Here is a 17,141-nt window from a genome sequence, read left to right on the forward strand (position 1 = left end):
GGGCGGCTTGGGCCTCAGCGGGCAGGTTGGCGGTTGGGTGGGTTGGGCCTCGGGGGCCTGTGCCTCGGGGACCAGGCTGAGGGCAGGTTGGGTCTCAGGGGCACTGGGCCTTGGCTACCGGGCTATGCGGTGGGTTGGGCCTCAGTGGCCCTGGGCCTCAGCAACCTGGCTACATGGCAGGTTGGACCTTGGGGGCCTTGGGCCTCCGCAGCGACCAGGTTGTGGACCACCTGGGCCTTGAGGCTGGTAGGGATTTGGGCCTTGGTTGGGCCTGGGCCTTTGTGACCAGTCTGTGGGCGGGTTGGGCCTCAGGGCAGACCTTGGCCTCAGTAGGAGTGTCTGGGCCTTGGGAGAGCCTTGGCCTCAGTTGGCAAGCTTGCGCCTTGGGCGTTCCTGAGCCTCGGTGGATTGGCAGAGGGCTGGTCTAGGCCGGGGCAGTAGAGGGCTGGGGTAATGGCTGAAGGGAAGTAGTGTCTGTATTTGATGACATAAAAGATGCCTCTCTCAGTCTCTCTGTACCGTGGGTACCCCAACTTCCTGATATCCATGCCGATATCCCTCTCTATTTGTTTGGCTTTGTTAGTTTATTCTTCCTTTTCTCTGGAAATGCAGCCTTCTAAGTGGGGTTGCTCTACCCTGCATTCCAAGGTCTGCAGGGGGCAGAGGCACTTGCTGGCATGGGCACGGAAGCGGGAGCAGCGTGCAGGCAGACAAAAGCTCAAAATGCCTGTAATTCCTTAGCAATTTGATCTTTTTAAAAATAATGAGTTCAGAATGTTGAAATATAAGGTCTTATGTTTGTTCAAAGGCTGTCTGTCTGCTAGACAGAGGTTTCCTATGTGCGATTCAGCCCCTTTTCCCTGAGACTGCCCTACCTGAGCTGTGTGGTCAGGGAAGCACTGGAAGTCCTCTCAGAGGTTGTAATCTTAAAGAGAGCACATAGCTTCATCTTTCTCCCACAAAGTCGCTGGAGGTTTTGAACTACCAACCTTGCAATTAGCAGCCCAAAGGATCGCCCACTGGATGTTTACTTCAGCACTCTCATTCAATCTTCCCTATTTTAGGGTCCTAGATCATTTCCTACTAGTATTTTGTGGTGTTTTTCTTTAGTTTCTTAAGTGGTATCTTGATCAAGTTACTTAACTTGTGTAAACTTAAACTCCTTTTCTATAGACTATATACACTTTGCAGGATTGTGTGATGACTATATATTAGAATAAAGTATGTTGCCATCCATTCCTGAATATCTGCCAGGCTCTTGTTTCCAGAATCCTGGCAAATAGTAAAATCCATGGCTGCTCCATTTCTATCAAACTGCATATCATGTACCTGAAACCTATGAACATCCTCCCATAGCCTTTAAATCATCTCTAAACCATTTGTAATACCGGATACAATGTATAGGAGCTCTGGTAATGTAGTGGTTATGAATTGGGCTGCTAATCTCACTGTCAGCAGTTTGAAACTACCAGCTGTTCTGCAGGAGAAAGATGAGACTTTCTGCTCCCTTGAAGATTTGCAGCCTCGGAAACCCTCCACAGGGTCGCTATGAGTCGGAACTGACTCGATGGCACATAACAACAACAACAATACAATGTAAATGCTATGTTTGTGCTTTTCCTTCGCTTTTAAGGGATTACTTTGACCACACAATCCTTTTTAAAAAGTCATTTTATTCACAGATACAAGAGGGGCACAAAACACAGCTAGACATGTGACAAGCAATGCTCAAGCTAGCAAGGCAGAGAGACTGAGGATCTCTGAAATGGTGGGAGGCTACTGCAGGGCTTCTTGTGAATTCTGTGGAACGCTCAGTGTGGGGCAAATTCAGAATCCACCAATATGGAGGTATGACTGAATGTCACAGTGACTTTTTGTTGAAATGAATGGCATTTATCACGATTGCCAAAAATTTACCTTTTTCACTTAATGTTAATTGAATGATGAAACTGGCTTATTATGCCTTCCTAGACTTGTTTTTATTTAAAGGTGTTTCCCAAGTGTTTCAAATTCCATGCATGATTAAACTAGCATATGCCTTCCTAAACTTGTTTTTCTTTAAAGGTGTTACCCAAATGTTTTGAGCCCCATTTTGTTGTTGTTAGGTACCATCAACTCGGTACCGACTCATAGTGACCTTATTATGCACAGCAGAACGAAACATGCATAATATAAATTGCCCTTTAACCTTTAAAATTATTGCTGTTAGTAGTTTACCTACTACAATTACAGTTTATTATATTTTAGAAAATCTTGCTATTTCATGTTTTTTTCCTTACACTTATTTCCAATATTTCTATCATTAATCATACACTTACTTCCAAAGATGACTGTCACATTATTGTCCTTTATACTATTGATGTCTTTTAAGAATTGATAAGTGTCCTCAAATTAAAATTAGGTATCTAAGAGAGCATGATTTTTTTGTTGTTGTTGTTTTACTTTTATTTTTTGCCATTTTATGGGACAGTGAATGGTCAATTGTTTTTAGAGCATTTGCTATAGAAATACAATATTTCTTAAATTTGCGCTTTATAGAGAAGAAAAAATGGATTTTCATTTTCTTGCAGATATCTTCATATCCCTGCTTTCCTGTTATTAATTATTTGGATACTGAAATAGACACTGAATCTCTGAGCTCTAAGTTACCTAAGACAAGAAGAAAAACAGTATATTTAGAAAAGCAAGATTATTGCATGTTCAGAAACCATGCAAGGCAAACAAACTTATTTTTAAAATATTAGGCAATGATTTGTTTGTTGTTTGTGATCATCTGCAATTTTTAACTAATTTGACATGTTTCTAAACATTTTGAAATATGCACTCATTTTATTGTCATAGCAACCTGATAAGAGAGACACTATAATGGTCTCCATTTTACAGATGGGCACACTAAAGCCCAGAAGGGTTAAGTAACTCCACCATGACCATATAAATGGTAAATTGTGAAGTTCAAGTTTGAATACAGGTTGTTAGATTTCTTATTCTGTGCTCCTAACTCTGTTTTAATGCCTCCTTTTAGATTTCCTGTTGTTTTTTCTTCAAAGAAGTTATACCAAAAATATGAATAAGTAATCCAAAAATCTGAAATACACTATGCATAGGACATTTTAAGAAAATCTAAGATAATTTAATTGATTTTAAAAAAAGAAAACTAAATTAAAATTCTAAATACTGTATAAAAATTAAGTTATGGCAGAGGATAATTCTATTTAAATGACTACCATGAGGGAAAAAGTCATCAATTTCATATATTTTTAAAAGGATATTAGAAGATTTAATAAATAGCTTCAATGGGCCCAGGCAGGTGAAGGACAGATTGCAGTATTTGAAATGGCAAATTAAGCAGAAAATGAAGAATTTATGACTGAAGCATTTCCTTAAGGAAATGAACCATATTACTGACGAAGACTTGCCTTTTAGGTGAGACAGGGCATTTTAATCAGAGAAGCAGTAATACACTCCTTTTACAACAGGTTAGTTGGCCCCAGCGGTTTAACTAAAGGTTCAGTCCTACAATTTCAATCTATCTGCCTGATGTTCCTGTTCACTCAGATTCCACTCAGTAGAGCCACAGAGCATAGAACCAAGACCCAAAGGATAGGTCTGACCAAGATATTTTTATAAAGCTCTCTAGCTGGTACCAATGATTGTTTTCTATTAGAATATTCTCTTTTGCAAAATAATTTGTTGGGTTTTCATTTGTAAAAAGAACAATAACTCAAATTTGTTTTAGAATTTAGATGATATAATGTGTGTACAGTGTGGCACAGAATAGGTGCAGAAAAAATGCCCTTTATCACTCATTTGGATTCCTGTCTACAGGGAAAAAACAGAAGGAACTGTTGAATGGATATGGCATTCAGAAGGAAAACCATGATTATTTACTAGTTTTTAACGGATTTTTATTATATTCTGTAGTCTTTTAATTTGAAACAAATACAAAATATATAGATATATACATATATTATCTGGGTATGTGTGTGTGTATATACATACATACATACATACATACATACATACATACATATGTATATATCCAGATAATTCAGTTGGTAGAGCATCAGAGTCCTGGTGTGGCACTGTAGGTTAATGCTCTAGGCCTCAAAGTCAGTTTGAATGGAAAGGTCAATGGTTCAAGCTCACCAGCCACTCCTTGGAAACCCTATAGAGGGTCACTATGGGTTAGAACTGACTCAGTGGCACTTAACAACAAAAAACAACATATATTGATAGATACGTTGTTGTTATTAAGTGCTGTCAAGTTGTTTCTGACCTATAGCTAACCTGTATAGGGTTTTCAAGGAGTAGCTGGTGACCTTGAACCACCCACCTTGCAGTTCAAATGGCTTTGCAGTCTGACACATTAACCCACCATGCCACATATAGATTATATATATGGATATGGATATATATATATATACAGTTAAATGGAGCTCTGGTAGCATTGTGGTTAGAAATAGGGCTGCCAACCTCAAGGTCAGCAGTTCGAAACTACCAGCTGTTCCGTGGGAGAAAGATGAGGCATTCTGCTCCTGTAAAGATTTACAGCCTTGGAAGCCCTGTACAGGGTCACTATGAGTCGGAACCGACTCCACGGTACTTAACAACAACAACATACACTTAAATAGCTATGTGATCTTTTATTAAATTAAAACATGAAAGAAAAATATAAGTTGATTATCTATTTCTGCCCAAAGCAACAGATGGGCATCAAAGCCACCTAAATCCAAAGGCACATAAGAATTATAAATATGTTTAAATATTTAAATATAAAGGATAGTTTCCAAAGTTTTTACTAAGTGGAATCTTGAGTGATTTGCTTCATTTCTGTAAGCTTGATAATTTTGTCCAAAATAAGTACTTGTGTCTTGTATGCAGATCAAGAGAAATTGGTGTTGTGAATGCCTTAGCTCATAAATTGTATGAGAATTAATTTTAATTCATTAAAGAAAAACTATGCAAATGCAAATAATCTTAGAATTATCATTAAAATTTATAGATAATTATAATACCAAAATAATCAAAATATATATGCAAGTGGTGTGTGTGTGTGTGTGTGTGTGTGTGTGTGTGTAGCCACTCCTTGGAAACTCTGTATAGGCTCATTATGAGTTGGGAAAGACTTGATGGCACTTAACAACAAGAGCAACATAAATCAGTTTTTTCTTCCACAGTAATCCATTTTTTTTTTCCTTTCTTTCTTTTTTCTTTAATGCTGCTTTCCCAGTGGCTGAGGAGGAAGAGGAAAGTTCTCTGGAAGGCTTGTGTCTCTTATACTGAACAAGGTTGCTGCCTCAGGGAAATCCTAGCAGCCCATTATTAAAACTAACTTCACCCTGACTTCAGAGGGATTCACTTACTGTCTTGTATGTTGTATGAAAGACATCACACAATGCACTTAATTATACTTGTTTTTATTGTTTGTTCATTTGTTTTTAATAATTTGTTTACTCTGAAAACTAATAAAGATTTTGGATAGCTGCTTCCACTGTAAAATTCAAAGGAAAATTTCAACCTTCAAATTTTGTTCCACCTCTTGGGCTATATATTGCTTAGAATTCAGTTTTGAATTTTTTACTTAAAAGAGCAAAATTTACCTTTCAATCCTGATAATTCTTGGAATTACTATGCAGAAATACTTATTTTTCTTCTAAATTTCATCAAAGAAAAATATTCCTAAAAATATACTTAAACAGTTGATATCATTTATGTGCTTATTTTCTTTCTGATATCTTAAAGTTAATACAATTACAAATGTATGATCTTCAGAATTGTATGTTGTTGTTGTTAAGTGTCATCAAGTTGGTTCTGACCCATAGCGAACCTATATAGGGTTTCTGAGAAGCAGCTGGTGAACTTGAACCACTGACCTTGCAGTTCAAACAGCTTTGCAGTTTGGCACATTAAGCCACAGTGATATAAGTATGTATATATGTATGCTTGTTTTGTTTTGATTTTAACTTGTCAATATCCTTAAGTCTGTATTGTCACACATTAGGCAAATAATTTTAAATTTGTGTTGATGCACTGTGAAGTGCCTGCAGTGGAGGGCGAGTGTTAAGTGACTTAGGGTTACAATGTAAATACTTCTAACAAACAACCATGGAAATTATTTAGTTAAGGAGGGAAGTGGGAATTCCAGAAAAGTTACAAACAATGAAAAGTGGCAGCTCCAAGACAGTAATAATTCCGGATTAAGAAATCCTGCATTTGAATTGATACAAGTTCCTACTCAGAGGTGGGTGTTATGCATAGTTGGACAAAATGTAGTAGTAAATAATGTCTAACTCTGTTGTACAACCCTAGAGTGAGTGCCTGAGAAGAAGAAATTTTCCAAATTTGCTTTAAATCAAAGTTCACTTACTGAAAAGCTGCATTTCTCTAATTATATTTCCCTAAGCTATCAGTCTACAAAGAGATAACTATGTTTTAGTATTAGTCATTTAGGTATAATTTTAAGCAGAAAAAAGTAAAAATTTGTTTAAGGATACATAGCATCTGTGTTTTATTTCATTTTACTGACTCAATGCATTAAAGAATATCATGAGAATGGTCTCTGGTGGCAATAAAAATGAAGCAAGAATCTTTAGTGCTTCATATTAAATAAATAGTTTTATGTTGTTCTGGTGTGGTACTGTAGGATAAGCACTAGACTGCAAGGTTGGTGGTTCAAAGTCACCAGCTATGAATCAAAATTGACTCCATGGCATTTAACAACAATGACAACAGTTGTTAATCACAAAAAGTGATCAGTTCAAGTTCTTGAACATTGTTATTCACATAATGAATCAATAAATCCAATTGCTATAGGTGTTAAGTGCCATCAAGTCAGTACAAACTCACAGTGACCTATGTACAACAGAATGAAACACTGCCTGATCCTGAGCCATCTTCACAATGATTGCTGCTGTCACGGTGGTGTCAATCCATCTTGTTGCGGGTCTTCTTCTTTTTTGCAGAACCTCGACTTTCCTAGGAATGATGGCTTTCTCCAGGGACTGGTCCCTCCTGATAATACGTCCAAAGTATGAAAGAAAAAGTCTGATCATTCTGGCTTCTAAGGAACATTCTGGCTGCACTTCATCCAACATAGATTTATTTGTTTTTGACAGTCTGTGATACTTTTATTCTCCTCCAACACCATCACTCAAATGTATCAATTCTTCTACTGTCTTCCTTTTATTGTCCAACTTTCACAAGGCTATTGAAAAATATATTGGCTTGGGTCAATCAATACACCTTAGTCCTCAAGCAGACATTTGTGCTCTTGAACACTTTAAAGATGTTATGTTAGTGACTATTAAGTCAACTCTTATTCATAGAGAGCTATGTAACAAAATGAAACATTGCCTAATCATGTATCTGTAGGTTCATCAATATGTTGACTTTATTGTCTTTGCTATTGTATCGACTCATCTCCTTAAAGGTAAATTTGACTAATATTTATTAATTGGCAATGGATGAATGTCACTTTGAAAACTTTCAAGAGAATTCTATTGGATTCTTAAACTATTTGCCAACAACAATAATAAAAAACAAGTTTCTTGAGATAAATGGCAGATCCTGGACTAGGGTAGGAAATATAAGAGATCAGCACAGATCATCTTGTAATGCCAAAAAGAGAATAAATTGTCAAAAAACAAAAACAGCAAATACAAAGAGCCATAATGATAAGAAGATGTCAAAAGGACACTAAAGCCTAGTGAAAGACCTCCCAATGATCAAAGCTGGAACAATTAGAGCAACAAAAAAGTAAGGTAATATTCCTATAACAGAATAAGGGAGAATTCTTATAATTTTGTTGTTGTTGTTAAGTGCTGTTCAGCCAGTTCTGACTCATAGTGAACCTCTGTAGGATTTCCAAGGAGCAGTTGATAGGTTTGAGCTACCAAACTTGTGGTTAGCAGTCTAGTACTTATCCAAGACCGCAACACCAGGACTCCATTCTTACAATTATTATTCTTATAATTGTTGTTGTTAAGTGCCTTTAACTTGCTTCTGACTCATAGTGACCCAGTATAGGTTTTCCAAGGAGTGACTGGTAAATTTGAACTGACAAGCTTTTAGTTCAAAGACACCTTGTGGTCTTATGCTTATCCTAAAGCACCACAGCAGGATTATTATAAAAGTTTAGTGCCATTGAATTTGTCTGACTCATATTGACACTGTTTGGGTTTCTGCTATTCATAAGGTTTTCAGTGACTAAATATTCAGAAGTAGTTCATCACTCCTTCTGTGCTTTATTGACTATGCAAAGGCTTTCGATTGTGTGGATCATGATAAGCTATGGACAACATTGCAAAGTATAAGTATTCCTGAACATTTAATTGTTCTCATGAGGAATCTGCACCTGGACCAAGAAGCAGTTGTTCGAACAGAACATGGGAACACTGAATGGTTTAAATTTTAAAAAGATGTGCGATAGGGTTGTATTCTTTCACCATACATATTCAACCAATATGCTGATCAAGTAATCTGAGAAGCTGGATTCTATGAAGAAAAACATGGCATCAGGATTGGAGGAAGACTCATTAACAACATGAGATATGCAGATGATACAACCTTGCCTGCTGAAAGTGAAGAGGACTTAAAACATTTACTGATGAAGATCAAAGAGCACAGCCTTTGGTGTGGATTACATCTCAATGACAAGAAAACAAAAATCTTCACCCTTGGACCAGTAAACAACATTCTAATCAACAGAGAAAAGATTGAAATTGTCAAGGACTTCATTCTTTTTGGGTCAACTATCAACACTCATGGAAGCAGCTGTCAAGAAATCAAACGATATGTTGCATTAGGCAAATCTGCTGTACAAGGCCTTTTTAAAGTGTTGAAGAGCAAAGATGTCATCTTGAGGACTAAGGTGCACCTGACCTAAGCCATGGTATTTTCAGTAACCTCATATGCATTCAAAAGCTAGACAGTGAATAAGGCAGACTGTAGAAGAATTTATGCTTTTGAGTTATGGTGTTGGAGGAGAATATTGAAAGTATCATGGGCTGCCAAAAGCACCAATAGATCCATTTTGGAAGAAGTGCAGGCAGAGTGTTCCTTGGAGGTCAAGATGGCCAAACTTCATCTCTCATACTTTGGACATATTGTCAGGAGGGACCATTTGCTGGAGAAGGATATCATGTTTGGTAAGGTGAAGGGTCAGAGAAAAGAGGAAGACCCCCAACAAATGACAGCATCGATAGACTCAAGTGTGGCAACGGTAGTGAGATTGGCCCAGGATCGGGCAGTGTTTCATTCTGCTGTGCAAAAGGTTGTTATGTTGAATACCAACTCAATGGTGCCTAACATCAACAACAATAGGGTTTCTGAGGAGGAGCTCATGGGTTTGCAACAGAAGGCCATTGGTTCAAGTTCACCAGTCACTCCTTGGAAATGAACCCCTGTACTAGGTCGCTATGAGTCACAATCAAGTCAATGGCACTTACCAACAACAGTAATTCATATAATGGAGTCTTGGTTTGCCTCTGTAGGATAATCAGTGAACAGCTAATCACAAGGTTGGTGGTTCAAACCCACCAGCCATTCCTTGTAAACCATATAAAAGTTAACTATGTTCTGATCTCTGTTATTTCCTGTTCCAGACCACCATCTACCATTTATCTTAAGAACCTTGGTTCATCCATTGTCAGCTGATTTTAGAACCCAATATCTGGGCATTAGGTATTCTCTTGAAAATTAAGGATATCTGGTATGGTGTTATAGGAAAGCACTGAACCACTTATTGAATGGTTGGCCGTTCAAACCTACCAGTCACTCTTCAGAAACCCTATTCTGATTTGGTTGCTGTGAGTCAGAACTAGCTCCAAGGCACTTAACAACCACATTCTATTATAAACCAAGGTATAAAATAAATACTCATATTTTATATAAGTACATACTCATACTCAAAATATGTATTTTATATGAGACAGCATTATATAAGTATATGAGTAAAGAAATAAATGAGCAGAGCAAAAAGATATATCTTTTGTTTATAAGAATTCCAATTTATGTAGATATTTCATTCTCAAAAAGCAGGAGCATAATTCCCTGCTTATTAAGTGTGGGCTAAACGTAATGACTTCCTTCCAAATAGTACACTATGGCAAGGAGGGAAAGGGTAGCTTTACAGTGGAGAACTCTGTCAAACACTACCTCAGCAGGTTGATCAAGGTTAACGTCAATAGTGTTAAGTCAGGTTGACACTGAATACTCTTGATAAGATGTAATGAGAATTGCATTTTGACCCCAATCTAATCATTAGAAAATCATCAGACAGATCACTGTTGAAAGACATAGTACAAAATACCTGACCAGTTCTTCTCAAAAGTGTCAAGGTCATCAGAATCAACGAAAGTATGAGAAACTGTCATAGTCAAGAGGAAGCTAGGAGATGCGACAACTGTAAGTAATGTGTTATGATGGATGGGATCCAGGAATAGGAAAAGGACATCCTGGACATACTTAGGAAGATAAATGAAGTATGTTGTTGCTGTTAAGTGCTGTTGAATCTGTTCTGACCCATAGCAACCCTGTATAGGGTTTCTGAGGAGCAACACGTGAGCTTTGAACTGCCGACCTTGTGGTTCAAACCAACTTTACAGTACAGCTCATTAACCAACAGCTCCACACCAGAAATCCAAATGAAATGTAGGCTTTAGGTAATAATGCATCAATATTGGTTCATTATTCATGACCAACATACCATATTAATGTAGGATGTTAAAAACAAAATAAATTGAGTATAGGGTGTATGGAAACTGTACTATTGTCATAATTTTTTTGCTAAATAAAATCTATATCTTAAATTAATGTTTATTGTAAAAGTATCTTTCAATGTGACTACATTATACTGCTCATTTTTAATAGTCACCTGTTATCACTTAATTTTATCTTATTTAACTTTTTCTATATGCAATTGTAATTCATGAATGTAACTAAAATTCCTTTTCCCAAAATATCATAAGAGATGTGATAGTTTAATGAACAATTTCATTTCAATTAAATTAGGATATTCTTCTATCCTTTTTTCTTTCCCTCTGCTTAGGGAATGTTGTGTAATTTTATTAACATTTTATTCTCAGGGCACTTTTCCTCTTTGATGAATTCATCATAGCCTAGAAAGCCTGTAAAAATAGTTCTGGCCAAGGGACAATTCATTTACATCTATATGAAAATATATTGTTTCTTTTATTTCAAAGCTGAACCTGCTAATGAAGCATTTATTATGTTTACATGAAGGTTTTGGTTTCTTTTTCTGAATTGTTGTTGTTGTTAAGTGCTGTGAATTCAGTTCTGACTCATAGAGAACCTGTATAGGGTTTATGAGGAGTAGTGAGTGAGCTTTAACTGCTGACCTTGCAATTAAAACTGACCTTGCAGTCCAGTGCTTATCCTACAGTGCTATGTCAAGATTTTTTTCTGAATAGATACAATAAATATTATTAGAGAAAAGACAATATATTAAGAAGAATATCCAAAAATCATCTTCCATAAAAAACAATGAATAAATAGAAATCAAGCAGATAATACAATCAATCACTGAATTTATATTAAATATTAGAGAAAGTCAGCTTTTTTGTTTGTCATTTTACTAACCAATTTATAGATTAATATCTCCTTACCCCCACCACTCTTTTTGGTCCTTCATAAACTATAGTCCAGCACTAGACATGATGGAGGAATAATAGTACACCCAACACCATCGTTGTCATTGTATGTGCATGAAACATTCTCTTGTAATTGAGATGATAAATATAACAAAATACATACCAAAACATTAGGGTCAGAAATAATCACTTCCTTTATTGTGAAAAATCTATTAGATTAAATATACTGAGAATATCAGGGGAAAAAAATTAGAAAAGATGACTGTGATTCTGAAAACCTTTTGGGGAATAAATGGGAATGAATTTTTCTTGGAAAGCAAAGAGGAAAAAGCTTGCCAGTTGGCATGCCCAAGGTGAGAATGATCACAGTCAAGAATATGTGGACTGCTGAGTCTTAGGATAATGACTGATGTTCTTAGGAAGTAAGAAGAGATGCTAGAAATAAAGTCAAATATGTAAGATAGAGTATGGAAAGCAAAAAGAGAAAACATGTTTTGTTTTGTTTTACTTTGAAAATATTTGCATAAGGTGCTTGATGGCAAAAGAGTTCTGTAGACTTGTCTAGGATGGAATAAGACTGACTTGAGAAAGACTTCTAGGAGATCACTATAGAATAAATCCATCTGGGAAGTAGTAAGCTGCTGGAGTAGAATGGCAGTGGAGAGAATGACAGGAAGGGAGATTATACAAAGGATATTGGAAAAAAATAATTGGAAGAATTTGAGGTCTTATCATTGAAAGTTAAGCTATAGAAACAATGATATATCCCAGGTTTTAGATTGAGAATCTTGGAGCATGGTGATACAACTGAGAGAGATATAAAACTAGGAGAGGGACTTGTGAACATGAACTACCTGTTGTAGGAAGATTAAGAATGAGCAGTATTTTTAGGCAAGTTCATTGGTTGATGTGATGTACAAATTCAAAAAGCAATGTCCACAGATAGCTGAAGATATGGTACTAGGGTAAAAAATTAATATTTGTTAATATAACATCAAAACTATACTAAAACTGCAATGATACCTTATTAGAGCTAAATAATAAAAAAATGGATATTCAGTTTTGAAGTCCAAGTATACGATGTTTGTTGTTGTTACACTGGAGTCAGTTCCAACTAATTGTGATACTGTATAGGGTTTCTGAGGGGCCGGTGATGAGTTGGAACCATCCACCTTGTGGTTCAAAACGACGTTGCAGTACAACATGTGAATATACAAAGTATGCATTTGTCTATAAAGTGATGCAAAGAAATCTCAGAAAGTATCATCTCCTCAACAGTATCCTTTTCACTGATCTATAGTGAGGAGAGTCACACTATTCAACATTCAAACTGGGACACTTTAGAAGGAAAATGGTACACGGTTATTAAATAAACCAGTACTGTCATAGCTAATATATGGCATAAGGTCAGGTCATCTGTAATTCTAGAGTCTTCTTTCAATGTAAAATCAAATACCTGTCACTGAAAAACACTAGAAAAGTTTTATCATAATGCATTTTAGTTAATTTCTTAGAAAGACTAACTTTCCAGCTTGCGTGTTCCAAAAGAACCAGGAGTTACTGGCAAAAAACAAATAGTGACTAGCAGTTAGGGCTTGTGAGTGTTTGGTATATTTAGTCTATTCGTACTCATAGAGAACCCAAGTGACACAATAAAACTGCCCCATCAGGTGTTCTTGGCTATAACATTTTAGAAAGCAGATGGACCATTTTCTTGCAGGGCCCCTGGGTGGGTTCAGACAACTAATCTTTGGGTTAGTAACTGAGTGCTTAACAGTTGTGCCACCAAGCCTCCTCAGGGTGATAGGATGTTGTTGTTGTTAAGTGCTGTCGAGTCGGGTCCGACCCATAGCGACCCTGTAACAGGGTTTCTGAGGCTGTAAATCTTTACGGGAGCAGAAAGCCTCATCTTTCTCCCGCGGAAAGGCTGGTAGTTTCGAACTGCTAACCTTAAGGTTCGCAGCCGGATTCGTAACCACTATGCTAGGTTGGTGAAATGGTATGGTAGGAATACATATAGAAGCAGAGAGGGAAAAGAGCAAGGGTCATTAAAAATAAACTGCCTGAATTTTGATGCTTTGTTGGATAAATAAACCTTGATAGATTTGGGAAGACATTTTTATTATTATAAACGTTTCTGTAATAACAGTTTTAACTACATAATTTCTTAGCAAACAGGGGTATTCAAGAAAGCTAACAAGGAGATGAAAGTAGTGCGTAAATGGAAATCCTTTGTTGCAAGAAACTTCAGTACCTTTTTCTAGAATCTACTCAGGCCAGGTCTAATAATCCAAATTACTGCCACCCATCCCCTTCTTCCTTCTACCTGCATTCATTGTACTTTTGCTGCATTATCTTCATTGCTACTTTCTGTGGCATTGTGGATTAATGTGCCAGACTACAAAACCATTTGAACTGCAAGGTCAGTGGTTCAAGCTCACCAGCTGCTCCTCGGAAACCCTATACAGGGTCATTATGAGTCAGAATCTACTCGACGGCACTTCACAACAAGAACCTTCACACACACACACACACACACACAAAACCTGGTCCCAATTTTCTTGCTTTTCATCTGGAGAAAAGATATATGAAACTCAATTGTAAATTTGAACATAAGCAAAAATGCTTCTGGCTACTGTCACAAAGTGTGTGCTCTCAAATCTGCAGAAAGACTTCTCCAGCTGGTGGCCTTGAAGCTTTCCTGATACTTGTCTAACCCACTGTTTCTGAGAACAACAACAGAATTGTCTATAGTAGAAAATGCCTGCCTTTAAGTCTTGATATTTGTTCTGAAGTTTGAGAATACAATTTACATAATTCAGTATATCAAAACCATGTAGAACTGAGCTTATCAAAAGAAATGGAAATTCACTGTAGAATTTATGCTGTGACATCAAATGTACTGAATAATCGTATCAAAAGAATTTATTTTCAGTTGGTTGTTTTTGTCAACCGTCTACCTTTAACTTTTTCACATTTGACAATATATTTTTGATAGCATTTTCTTTGATGGTAAAAATGACTGTGGTTATTATGGAATATCTGGAAAGTAAAAATTATTTTAGAAAAAAACAAATAATTTCCTAAGAACCTACCTCTTAGAAGTAGCTGTTCAGAATCACATATAATCCCTACTGGATTTTTCTTATATGCATTTATATTTTAAATTTCAAAGAATTATCTGTCATTTCTGAGGGAACAGCATTAAAGACCAACACACAAAAAACTCTAAAACATTTCATCATGTGAAATATCATAATTAACCCATCTATTATTTAATTAAATTATTATATTTTATTTCATATATTTATTATTGCCTGTTTGTTTTGTGGTTCTGAAGGATAATGTGCTGGACTGCAAAGTCAGCTTGAGCCACAAGGTCAGTGGTTCAAACCCACCAGCCGCTCCTCAGAAACCCTGTACAGGGTCACTGTGAGTCAGAATAAACTTGAGGGGACTCAATACCAACATCAAACCACATTGTTATGACAAACGAAAATTATGACTGAGAGAACATATTAAACATTGCTCACTTCTTTTTCAAAAAATCTTCAACAATTGATATACCCACCTCTAACAATGTACAGCATTGCTGGTATCAACATACCTTTTTTTCCCTGAATAGTAATTTTTTTTTGCTCTCCTGGAGCTATTGGACAGTTGTTGGACTGCTAACTGCAAGGGTGGCTTGTTTTACTCCACCAGCCACTCTCTGGTACAAAGTTGAGGGTATTTGCTCCCTTAGAGATTTACAATCTCAGAAACCCTGAATAGGGTTGTTCTGAGTCTGAATTGACTCAGTGACAGTGGCAGTGGTGGTAGTCTTCACCGATAGCCAAAATTTACTGATTTATTTAGCTTTATACATGCTCTTAATAAAGTTTATATAACGTTGATTGCAGGGATGCTAGACAAATGTTTGTGGAAAAATAAAATATGTACATAGTCTCAAGTATGTTCCACAAGCCTTTAAAACATTCATAATTACAAAGGAATAATCAGTGATTTGACAGTGAAGATACTCACTTTAGCCAAGAAATGTTAATATCATAAATACTTAGGAAAATGACATTTCCATATTTTACTATGTGATCCGCTTGGAAGGATGCATCACTTTTGTGATGTTCTACACCAGAAAAATGTATAATTTAAACCAAATAATGAAAAGGCACACAAACTCAAACTCAGGGATACTCTGAAAAATACCTGATGAGTATCTTCAAGATTCCTGGTATGGAACTATAAAATAATCCCTGGACTGTTAACTAGTCAATCCTTGGAAAACCAATGCAGGGTCACTGTGTATCAGAACAGATTCAACGGCACTTAACAATAGTGATGGTGGTGGTGGGTGGTGTGCCGTGGAATCGGTTCCGACTCATAACGACCCTGTACAGGGTTTCTGAGGCTGTAAATTCTTATGGGAACAGAAAGCCTCATCTTTCTCCCACGGAACTGCTGGTAGTTTTGAACTGCTGATCTTGAGGTTAGCAGCCCTACTTGTAATCACTATGCTACCAGAGCTCCTTAACAATAGCAATACTCTTCAAACTTGTCAGAGTCATGAAAGACACGGTACAACTGAAGGACTCGTCACAAACTGGAGTCAACCAAAATAAACAAAAATCCCATTGCCTTTGAGCTGACTGCAATTTATAACAACCCTACAGGTAGGAGTACAACTGTTCCATAGAGTTTTCAAAGTGGTACATCTTTAAGGAAACAGACTGCCACATCTTTCTCTTGGGGAGTTTCAGAAGGTTCAAACTGCTGACCTTCTGGCACTTAACCACTGCACCACCAGGACTCTTTGGGAGACAACTAAAGAGTCACAATAATGAAATTTAGTAGGGGTTCCTAGACCGGATTTGGAACAAAATGTGGTATTAATGGATAAAATGATAATATCTGAATAGAGTCTGTTGTTCAGTTAATAGCTTAGTTATTAATATTATATCAATGGTATTTCTTAACTCTGTAACTGTATTTTGGATATTAAGAACATTGGAGAAAGCTAGGCAAAATGTATACAAGCCATAAAAGGTGGAATGATGGCATATGTACATTTTTTCTTCCAGTGCACATTCATGATCAATGTCTTAGTTCAGAGAGAAAGATTAAGGAGAGAAGCTGTTATTTCAAAAGAACAAAATTAGTTGATCTATAAATTGACCTCATTACCGTATGACCTAGATCCGTTTCAACTCAATTTTAACCACCTGTCTGCTCACAGTATAGTAGGTTATGCAAATCCCTTTGAGAATAAATACTCTTTGATATAAAAGTCAAAAACATTGATATCCATTAGATCTTGAATGTAATCTGTACTGTGAGGTACTGTGGGTTAATACACTGGACTGTAAAATTGGCTGAACCACAAGGTCACTGGTTCAAGCTCAGCAGTCACTCCTCAGAAACCCTATACAGGGTTGCTATGGGTCGGAACGTACTCCGGAGCACAAGAAGTGTAATATTTACCCTACAGTGCCACCAGAGCTCCTAACTCTTAATAGTTGTTGTTAAGTGCTGTCG

The 17,141-nt window shown here is 36.7% G+C and overlaps 1 protein-coding gene across 1 annotated transcript in view; it reads right to left on the minus strand.

Moving 5' to 3' along the window:
* Positions 1-17,141, minus strand: part of CSMD1 (CUB and Sushi multiple domains 1) — a 2,529,117-nt gene that overhangs the window by 2,129,421 nt on the left and 382,555 nt on the right. The gene's annotated exons all lie outside the window — the stretch shown is intronic.

This window comes from Chrysochloris asiatica, unplaced genomic scaffold (genome assembly GCF_000296735.1).
Source record: "Chrysochloris asiatica unplaced genomic scaffold, ChrAsi1.0 scaffold00095, whole genome shotgun sequence".
In the NCBI taxonomy this organism is placed as follows: domain Eukaryota; kingdom Metazoa; phylum Chordata; class Mammalia; order Afrosoricida; family Chrysochloridae; genus Chrysochloris; species Chrysochloris asiatica.